Genomic DNA, 12,225 nt, shown 5'->3' with positions numbered 1-12,225 from the left:
ATCCTTTTTATTTAGGTGTGATTGGATCACCTCATAATTTAATCATTTTAATAAAAGTTTAAATTTACTAAAATGATAATTTTTGGCCTACAAAATCTAGAAAATGAGTTTGGGAGTCGGTTACGCACGAGGAAGGATTAGCACTCTCGATACGCCCAAAATTGGTACCTAGTTGATTAATTAATGCCTTAATGTCAAAAATTGAAAATTCGGAAAGAATTTAAAATACAATTCCTCTTTATTAATGTTAAATTTTTAAGAAAAAACGCTTGAATATATTGAATCGAATGTCAAAGACCCTCTCGTCTTGAGATAACAAATGTCACGTCCCGTAAGTTAGGACATGGTATTTTGGAACCCTAGAGAACAAGCTTGCCTTTAGAAATTTTGATTTAAAATGGCTTGTATTTTAATTTTAAAGGCATATTCGGTTGTTTGGGTTCAATGAGAAATTCGAAACCCCGCAAGTTGGGGTACGACTTTCTCGAAGCTCCAAATACGGAATATTGCCTTCATTTTCAAAATTTTCTTTTTTGCGAATTTGGGTAAAAGTTAATGTAATATTTAAAAATGATGTAAGATAGATGACAAAATATTATAATAGTAACGCAATTACAAAGACAAACACAAAATTAATAATCAAGTTGCAGTAAATAAATAAGGCAATAAAACGGAGAATGCATGATTAAAATAATAGCAAACTTGACATGGAAATGTTTTCCTTTTTTTAAAAAAATGCAACAATAGCATGTGAAAGTTATAATAAAATAATAGAAAAATGCATATTTAAAAGATTGCAAATACTCCATATTTTTATGGGTCGAAAGTTGAAGAATTAATAATAAATAAATGAATAAATATGTGAATAAATATAAAATGGAAACTTGTGGGTAAAGGGTGGAAATAGATTGATGAAAGGCTAAATTAAAATTGATAACGAAATTTAAGGACTAAATTTAAACTAGGATGAAATTAAACGGATAAAATTATAAAAAAAAAGTGAACTGGGGATTAAATTGAAAATGCGCGGAAGGAGAGAAGACCGAATGGGAAATTACTCCCTTTCCAAAAAAGCGCCACTTCATAAGGGACCAAACTGGAAACGAGCGAAAAAGCGGAAGGATCCGCCGCGCAAATAGCCCAAACGTTAAAAACACGCGGATCCCCCAGGAGCGGGTAGGGTCACGGGCGGGCTGGTGTCTAAACGACGCCGTTTAGCGTCTGGGAGGTTTTATCCAAAACGGTGCCGTTTTGGTAAGCTATATAAACCCCAATTTTTACCAAAAATTTCATTTTACCCATCATTTTTTAAAAAAAAATTCAAAAGCCTTTCAAAGTCTCTCCCCTTTTTCTTAGTTCTCCCACTCTGGCCCTAGACCCGGCCAATGGCTGCCGCACCGATCACCGGCCACTGGCGACGACGCCGCCGTTCATGGTGGCCAGAAAATTCAAAAAAACGCCCTTTGTGCTCCTCTTTCTGAGCAAAGCCTTGATTTGGGGTTAAAATAGTCCAATAGGCCCTCCAAAGCTCAAAAAAATGAAGAAAAGAGGAAAAAAGATGACCCTTCGGCACCCCGTCACCGCGGATGGGGTTTACAGCGAGTCCTCCGTCTCAGCCACCCTCAAGGCCGGAGAAGCCTCCGACTGTGGCGTTAAAGGTAAAGGATTTCACTCTTTATTTTTTTAATATTATTTATTTATTTTCGAAATAAAAAAAAAAGATATATATAAAAAAGGCACCTTGATTTTCTTATATTTCAAAATTCTTCTTTCTTTGTATTCAGAAATAGAGTGCGTGTAAAAAGATTACAAAGATAATATTCGGGCTTTTATAGCCGATTTGAACAACCCTTAGTTCCTATTTTTTTTTTCTGCTTGGTTCTTCTGTTGTTGCGTATTTATTTGTTTTGGAGGTGGTAGCAGAGGGCATCAGACGCGTGAGGGAGCCTATGCGCATGCGACGGTGGCAGCGTGCTGACGTAGGAGGAGCGATAGCATTGGGGGCTAGGGTTTCTTTTTTTTTTTTTCTTTTTTTTAAAAATGTGTTTAGGCTATTGGGCTTATCGAGCCATTAGGGCTTTTCTGATTTGGGCATATTGGGCCATATTGTAAATGGATTGTTATTATTTTTTTGGGGTTTATTTCTTTTTATTTTGGGTTTTAGGCCCAAGCCAAAATTGGCCTATTATAAATATTATATGAAAATTATTTTTAATTTGATTTTTTAATTTATATGAAAATTATTTTTAATAACCAATTTGTAATATCACATAATATTATACTAATTATTGTATTAATATCTTAATTGGTATTTCCATAAAATAATATTATATATTAATATGAACATTTAACTTATAAAATATTTATAAATCTAATAATTTTAAACGTTCGGTTACATTGTGATAACATGTTAATTTGCATGACTTTTTGTGTTTGATTCACTAAATTTTTTAATTGATCCCTGCTGAATTAGTGCTTTTATGTTTTAATCTTGTCAGGGATGCAATTGGGATGCTAATAGTCAAAAACAAGTAGAAAAGGACCAGATTGAAACACAATCAATAAAGTGAGGCCGAATCAAAATGTGGAAAAGGCCAATGACTCATTAGATTCTTTTGACTTTGTAAAAGCCAAAAATAGAAAAAAAATTTAAATTTTATTTATTTTTAATTATATGTTGAAGTGGTTAAAGCCAAAATTAGTAAATATTTTGTATATAAATAGGGTTTTAATGTACTTAGGAAAGACATATTTAATTTTACATTTTGATTTTCATTTGGAATTAAAGAGGAATTATTCTTTTTTTTTCTTCCAATTTGGGCGTGAGCATTCTGTTGCTTCTATTTCATTTCTTTGTTCTTTCAGAATTCGTTTAATTGCCTTTCAAGTCATTTCCTTTTCCAATTTCCTCCATTATCATCAAATCACTTTCCATAACCTACAAGCATGACTAAATTCATGTTTCATTAAATTCCATCTTAGCTTTAGGCCAATGTTCTTTCCGATCGGGAATTGTGAGATACGTATCCAAACTAAAGATCTTTCCAATCGGTATTCACATTTTTCCTAAGTGTCGGGATTGACAACTCATCCCTTAAAGTTAACTCGATTTTAAGTCAAAAAGTGCACATTGGGTTGGAGTCGTGTTTGCTGATAGTCGGAGAAACGAGTCTGTAACACCCTTAACCCTTATCCGTTGCCGAAAGAGGGTTATGAAGCATTACCAGACTTTTCCGATCAAATACGAATATTTCGTATCATTTTACATACATATTAGAAATTAATCATAATCACTCATTTTGTCTCTTATATAAGCCATTGAGGCCCAAAATACACGTTAGAAATGAATCGGGGCTAAACCAGCAAATTAGGGAATTTTTCGTAAAATTTTAAAATTTTTCTTAGGTGCAGGGGATACACGCCTGTGTGGCTAGGCCGTGTGAGCATTCGATGTGAGGCACACGGCCGTGTCCCAGCCCATGTCCATACCCATGTAACTCTCTGACTTGGGTCACATGACCAAGCCAACGCCCGTATGCTAGGTCGTGTGAAAATACTTGGGCATTTTGCTTCTCAAATTTAAGGATGTAGGGGACACACGGCCAGACCACACGCTTATGTTCTAGGCCATGTGTCATACACTGCTGAGACACACTCCCGTGTGGATAAAAATAGGTCATTTTAAGGCCACATTTCTCACCCATTTTTAAATTAACCTGTACACAACATTTTGATACATCAATACATCTGAAACAAGCAATCAAAACAAGCCAAAATCATGTTTTAAGCACAACATAACTTCACATGTACTCAAACACTTAAACTTACCTATTTAATTTATCTCATTGATTTATTAAAATTTACTACTAATTACTTACACACAAGCATATATCATTGTCATCCACATTTCAATTTGCTTCATTTCCAAACTAACACACACATATATATAAGTTGATTATTTAAACAAAACTTCACTCCTAACATTTATACAAACCAAGCTTTAGTCAAATTCATACCAACCCTATACATGCCATATAAATCATAGTATACGTTGCAAAAATACTAGAATAAGTTGAATAGTGTGGCTTGATGTGTTGATCCGATCTCGCGACCTCACAATAATCTACAAGAACATTAAACAACATAAGTAAGCTTAATGAAGCTTAGTAAGTTCGATAGGTTAAACATAAATCTTACTGAACCTACTGTAACACACCAATTAAATAAATTCATTCAACGAAAATTCCCTGTCATGTAACACCCTAAATCATATCCGTCGCCGAATTAGGGTTAGGAAGTATTACTGGGCATGGCAAGACTAAAACAAACATTTACTATTTATAATTCAATCTTATCAATACACATACACTTTAGGTTTGAAACAACATAATGCAATTTAAAAATCATAACACACAAATAATTATAATAAAAACAATTCATTTAATCATCTAAAGCTCAAATAGAATTCACCACTTAATAATTTATACTTTTAAATTTTAAAGATGTCAATGTCTATTATTTACTCACATATTCGAAATAACTAATGTGCAACGAAAACTATGTTACAAACACTCAATACATATATAATTCAAATATGATAATATAATTCCATCAATATTGGCATCTGCTTCTTAAATATATGTACAAACATATTTTTATTATTATTTTAAATCATCGAATATCATACCATTTTATACCCCAAATGATAGTTCAATAATACAAATAATCTTCAGCGTTAATCGAATAATAAATATAATCACTAAGAACACTTTATGCTTAATAATAATACACCAACTTTTGGTATATTTAATAAAACCTAATATAAGGCTTAATAACTAACAACATAAGTAACATTTCTCAATTTTTACTTTAAAATTTTCAAGAACCAAATCCTGCATATTTTCCCTTCACATGCATGCGCAAATATGAATACAATTAAGCTATTTCCAAATTCCATATTTCATTTCCATACAAAACTAGACAGTACATATTCGATTTTTTTTGTATATAAATCATTAATCCATTATATATATATTTATACTAAGCCATAAATCATAATCAATACACATTTGAATATATATATTCATTTACTCTATCAACAAGCTGAAAGTAATTAGTCACCTACATTTACAAGCATACTTAAATTTATAAATTATCTCCTATATTCACTTAACTACTAAATCCAATCAAAACATATATAACATTTACATATTTAATACATAACCTAGACACTTAACTTAATATTACTTATCTTAATGAATATAACAAACTTACTTACTTCAACCACATAAATGCCGAAACACTTGAATGAAATCACCATGCACACATATATATACATTACAATACTAATCATAATATACTAATCCATGATCAGAGTATGCTTCAACCATAATTCAGCCCAAACCCGAACACAAACAAGAAAATTAAGCCATTTTCGCATGGCTCAATATTACATAATCCAAAATCAAGCATTTTAGCTACACTATACATGCCATAAGTTCGAATTCAAAATTAACAAAATATCGAGAGGAGTCGATAGTGTGATAATCTTCTCTGACGATCCCCGAGCTCGTAATCAACTTTCAAAAATCTATGAAATGAAGAGAAACATACACACAGTAAGCTATTTAAGCTTAGTAAGTCATAAGCAAAAATATAACTATCAACAATTGCATATTAACATTTTATTTCCAAGGCCGAATATGCATAATATCAAATTCAATTTATTATTTACTACCAATTCATACTTGAACCTCATATACATATACCTTATGGCTGAACATAATCAATCATATACATATATATATATATATATTCAAGTAGGTTAGCACATAGTTCATAGTCAAAATAAAAACTTTTATCAATTCAAATAACCATCATACCTTATTTCCATGTAACCAAATAACTAACACATACCTGAACCTGTAATTTGATTTCACATTCTGTCTTTACTTCACATTTTCCCGTTGAACCATTCGAAATTAAAAAGGATACGCGGATTGTCGGAAACTCGTACAATGCCAACGTCCTAGACATGGTCTTACATGTAATCACATATTGATGCCATTGTCCCAGACAGGGTCTTACACTCAAACACAAGTCGATGCCAACGTCCCAGACGTGGTCTTACACGATAACGCATATCGAAAATCCTATGTCATGACATATGTATCCTATCTATTCCTAAGGTTTGTATGGGACTTTCAGACAATGTATCTCGATCGAATCGAACTCGAAATATCGTTCCTTTGCTCAATATACATTCGGCCATACACCATTATATTCACAAAAATTCCATTCATCATGTAACATATATATATTGCCAAATTTAACGACATTTATGTGCTTATAGACTTACCTCGGATATCGTCGACTGCTAAATCGGCTACTCTACTACTTTTGTCTTTCCTCGATCCAAATCCGATTTCTTTAATTCTTGATCTAAACATATTTAAATTAAACTTATTTAAACTCCATTCTATTCAATTTAGCCTAAAAACACATGAATGGTTAAATTACAATTTTGCCCCTAACATTTTACACTTTTTACAATTTAGTCCAATTTATACAAAAACATGAAATATTCCAAATTAATTACACTATAGTTTAGAATAATATTCCTTAGTCTCATATAGGTCCTTGCATGTCTTTTATTTCACATTTTAGTCCCTCAATTTAACATTTTCTTACTAATTAACCCAAAATAATCAAATTCATCAAAAATTCAAAAACAAACATTATAATCTATCACATATCTTTCATATTTCATCAACAACTATCACCAAGCTCAAGTATTCATCAATGGCATATCTCAAAATCACCAACAAATTCTAAAATTAAAGCATGGGCTAGATAGAACATGATGAATACTTGAGCTCAAGTATTCATCAATGGCATATCTCAAAATCACAAAAACGTAAAATTTATCAAAAACCAAAGTAAAACATACCTTGAATTAAGATAAATGGTGACCGAATGTGTCAAAGCTCCTAATCCTTTCAATTTTCTAAGTTTTGGCATTCAAAGATGAAGAAAATGGCTTTTAATTTGTTTTATTATAACATATATTACATTATTATTAGTTTACTATTTTAACCTTAAATAATTAAATTATAAAACATATAATTTAAGGGCAATGTTGATCATTGCCGCCCACTATCATTTAAATGGCCTAATTGCCATATAAAGCCCCCATTTTTAAAAGACAACAATAATTAAGTGCTTTTATAATTAACCACTAAATTTTTATTTTACGCAATTAAGTCATTTTTTTTAATTTAAGCACTCAAACAGTAAAATTAATTCATGAAACTTTCACACATGTAAATTCACACATAATAAACATAGAAAATAATATGAAAATATTTTTTAGACTCGGATTTGTGATCCCGAAACTACTATTCCGTGTAGGGTCAAAATCGGGCTGTTACAACTCTCCCCCTTAGGGATTTTCGTCCCCGAAAATCTTACTGATGAATAGGTTTGGATAACGTTCTTTCATTATATCTTCCGACTCCCAAGTTGCTTCTTCAACTCCGTGTTTATGCCAAAGTACTTTGACTAACGAAATTTTCTTATTTCGTAATTCTTTAATCTCACGAGCCAGAATGCTAATCGGTTATTCTTCATATGACATATCAAAATTAATTTCAATCTCAGTCGGACTAATCACATGCGAAGGATCGGATCTGTATCTACGAAGCATCCAAACATGGAATACATTGTGAATCTTTTCTAACTCAGAGGGCAACAACAATTTATAAGCAACCGGCCCGATACACTCTATAATCTCATATGGTTCAATAAATCTCAGACTTAATTTGTCTTTGCGACCAAATCTGAATATTTTCTTCCACGGTGAGATTTTCAAAAACACTTTTTCGCCGATCTGAAATTCTATATCCTTTCTTTTCAAGTCCGCATAAGATTTTTGACGATTCGATGCTGATTTCAAACTATCCCAAATCACTTTCACTTTCTGTTCAGTCTCTTTAATCAAATCGACCCCGTGTATCTTATTTTCACTGAGCTCGGTCCAATACAATGGTGTATGATATTTACGACCGTAGAAAGCCCCGTAAGGTGCCATTTTGATACTAGATTGAAAGTTATTATTATATGCAAATTCAATCCAAGGTAAGTATTGTTCCCACGTCCCTTCAAACTCGAGAATGCAACATCTCAACATATCCTCAAGTATCTAAATGATTAGCTCAGATTGACCATCTGTTTACGGATGGAAAGCTGTGCTAAAATGTAGTTTCGTACCTAAAGCATCTTGTAGTTTCTTCCAAAACCGCAATGTGGACCTCGAGTCTCTGTCCGAAACAATAGAAATAGGCACAACATGCAACTTCACAATTTGAGAAACATACAATTCAGCAAGTTTATCAAGCGAGAAATCTGTGCGTATCGGAATAAAGTGTGTCAATTTTGTCAACCTATCAACAATAACCCAGATTCATCTTTCTTGTTCGGTGTCAACGGTAAACCAGATACAAAATCCATCGTGACTCGGTCCCATTTTCACTCTGGAATCATAATAGGCTGAAGTAATCTAGACGGTACTTGATGCTCGGCTTTAACTTGCTGACAAATTAAACATTTCAAAAGAAAGTCAGAAATGTCTCGTTTCATACCGTGCCACCAATAGTGCTGCTTCAGATCGTTATACATTTTCGTGCTGCCAGGATGAATACAAAATTGACTATTATGAGCTTCATTCAAAATCATCTGAATGAACTTTGAATTTCTCGGAACACGTAATCAGTTTCTGAATCTCAAACAATCCTCAGAATCAACTAGAAACTCTGAATCAACATTTTAGTCACACTGAGCTCGTTTTGCAATTAAATCATCATCGAATTTTTGAGCTTCACAAATCTGTTAAACAAATAAAGATTTTGCTTTTAACTCAGCTATTATTGCACCATTGTCAGACATAGCTCAATACGCTTTCATTGCACGCAAAGCAAACAATGAGTTTTGACTTAAGGCATCAGCAACAACATTAGTCTTTCCCAGATGATAGTCAATCACAAGCTTGTAATCTTTTAGCAATTCTAACCATCGACGCTGTCTCAAATTCAGATCTTTCCGAGTCATCAAATACTTCAGGCTTTTGTGATCGGAATAAACATGATATTTTTGGCCAAACAAATAGTGGCGCCATATTTTCAATGCAAACACATTAGCGGCCAATTCCAGATCGTGCGTCGGATAGTTCTTTTCGTGCGACTTTAACTGTCTCGAGGCATAGGCTACAACTTTGCCTTCCTGCATCAAAACACAACCCAAACCATTTAAAGATGCATCACTATAGATAACAAACTCTTTACCTGATTCTAGCCGAACTAATACTGGAGCTTCGGTCAAAAGAACTTTCAACTGATCGAAACTTTTCTGGCACTTTTTTGACTAGTCAAACTTAACATCTTTCTGTAGTAACTTTGTCATCGGGATCATAATTATAGAGAACTCTTTCATGAACCGTCTATAATAACCAGCAAGTCCCAGAAAAATTCAAACTTCCGAAACATTTCTCGGAGGTTTCCAAACTAGTATAGCCGAAATCTTACCCAAATCAACCGGAATACCTGATGCTGATATAACATGTCCCAAGAAACTGACTTCGCGTAACCAAAACTCACATTTACTTAATTTTGCATACAACGGTTTATCTCACAAAGTCTGTAACATGAGTCTCAAATGTTCGGCATGCTCTGCCTCATCACGGGAGTAGATCAGAATGCCATCTATGAAAACTACCACAAACCGATCCAGATATTGTCTAAAGATCTAATTCATCAAATCCATGAAAACAACAGGTGCATTAGTAAGTCCAAAAGACATAACCAGAAACTCATAATGTCCGTACCTCATTCGGAAAGCAGTCTTTGGCACATCAGAGTCTTTAACCCGCAACTGATAGTAGCCTGATCTCAGATCTATCTTCGAAAACATAGTAGCCCCTTTCAACTGACCGAATAAATCATCAATCCGTGGTAACGGATACTTTTTCTTTATTGTCACCTTATTTAGCTGCCGGTAATTAATGCACATTCTTATCGTTCCGTCTTTCTTTCTCACAAATAGAATTGGTGCACCCCAAGGAGAGAAACTCAGTCGTGCGAAACCTTTATCAGTCAACTCTTGCAACTGTGCTTTCAATTCTTTTAATTCGGTCGGTGTCATACGATACGGAGTTATCGAAATTAGAGTCGTCCTCGGTACTAACTCAATACCAAACTCTACTTCTTGAATAGGTGGTAAACCCGGCAATTCTTCGGGAAACACATCTGAATACTCACACACAGCTGGCACGGATTCAATCTTCTTTTCGGTCACCTTATTATCAAGAACATAAGCAAGATAAGCATCACAACCTTTTCTTACATACTTCTGAGCCAACATCAAGGATATCACTGCTGGTAAATCATTCAGATCATTAGATTCAATCTGAATAATCTCATCATTCTAACTTCGTAGATCAATAGTTTTCCGTTTGCAGTTCACAATAGTATCATACAAAGTTAACCAATCTATACCCAGAATTATATCAAACTCATCGAATGGTAACAACATCAAATCAGCCAAAAAGCATGAATCTCGAATCATCAAAGGACAATTCTTGCACACTTTTTCAACCAAAACACACTAGCCCAGAGGGTTCGATACTTTAATTACAAATTCAGTAGACTCAATAGGCAAAGTCTTACTGAATACTAAAGTCACACACATAACAATGAGTCGAACCAGGATCAATCAACGTAACAACACTAGTATCATAAAGAGTGAAAATACCAGTAATGACGTCGTGGGATGACACCTCCTCACGTGCTCGAATGGCATAAGCTCTGGCAGGTGCGCGAGCCTCAGATCTAACAGATGTATCTTTAATACCTCTTTGACTGCCACTCACATTACCCGCTTTCCTGGGTGGTCTACCCCGAGCTGCTGTGTTGCTCGAACTTGTATTCTGAGCTAAATTCTGATCCGCAAACTCTGAGCACTCCCAAATAAAATGATCTTTCGATCCACATTTAAAACAAGCTCGATCATGAAATTTGCAACTGTCGAAATGACGTTTACCACAATGTTCACACTCGGTTGATTTGATCTGACATTACCCTCACTAGCTACTGAGGTAGCTCTCGAGCTTACAGATGGTCTATCTCGATCCCGTCGTGAATACCCTGCAGTAGCCTTTGAACGGTTAGTATCATCTTGAAACTTCTTCGATGTCGTCTGAAATGACTTACTGAATGATCTTTTACGTAAGTCTCTAGCTTCAGAGTCAGCTTTTCTTTTCTCTTTCATAAGCTCTTCGACTTTGCAAGCTCGCTCAACAAGTACCACGAACTCTTTTATCTCAAGTATGCCAACTAACAATTTAATGTCTTCATTCAGTCCATCTTCAAATCTTTATACATTATAGCTTCGGTCGAAATACACTCTCGGGCATACCGACTGAGTCTCACAAATTTTCTTTCATATTCTGTTACTAACCTCTGACCCTGTTTCAATTCAAAAAATTCCTTGCGTTTCTACTCAATGAATCTCTGGCTGATGTATTTCTTATAGAACTCAGTCTGAAAGAATTCCCAGGTCACTCGCTCTTTCGGTACTACCGATACTAGTGTATTCCACCAGTGATATGCAGTGTCCCGTAACAAAGATATGGCACATTTTAAACACTCATCAGGCTTGCAAGATAACTCATCAAACACTAGAATAATATTATCGAGCTAAAACTCAGCTCGCTCAGCATCATCATCATCAGTGGCTCTGAACTCTTCAGCCCCATGTTTTCGGATTTTATCAACAGGAGGCTTAAGCAATCTCAACAGATCACTCATTGAGGTATAGCAGGTATCGGAGATGGATTAGTCGGGGGTAGAGGTTGTTGTGCAGCCAGATTAGCCCGGATATATTGAGAAAACCAGTCGTTCATCATTTGGTAAAAAGCTTGTTTAGCCTCTCCCTCCTGGTTACTCGAGGTCGGTCTAGAATCTACCGGCTCTGTCCCTTGTACGAGAGCAGGCGCTATACTCTCAACATCATCAGCTACGACTCGATCGTGATCCATTGCTATATAAAAACACATTTTTAGATGTCAGAAGTCATCACACTATCTCAGTATAAAATACGACATGTATAGTTAGACTTATACGCGCTATGTTAGTCTTAAAATCGACTAAACCGTAGCTCTGATACCAATCAAAT

The sequence above is a fragment of the Gossypium hirsutum genome, chromosome D10 (genome assembly GCF_007990345.1).
Source record: "Gossypium hirsutum isolate 1008001.06 chromosome D10, Gossypium_hirsutum_v2.1, whole genome shotgun sequence".
NCBI classification, from domain to species: Eukaryota; Viridiplantae; Streptophyta; class Magnoliopsida; order Malvales; family Malvaceae; genus Gossypium; species Gossypium hirsutum.
Note: the sequence above shows the minus strand (reverse complement) of the source record.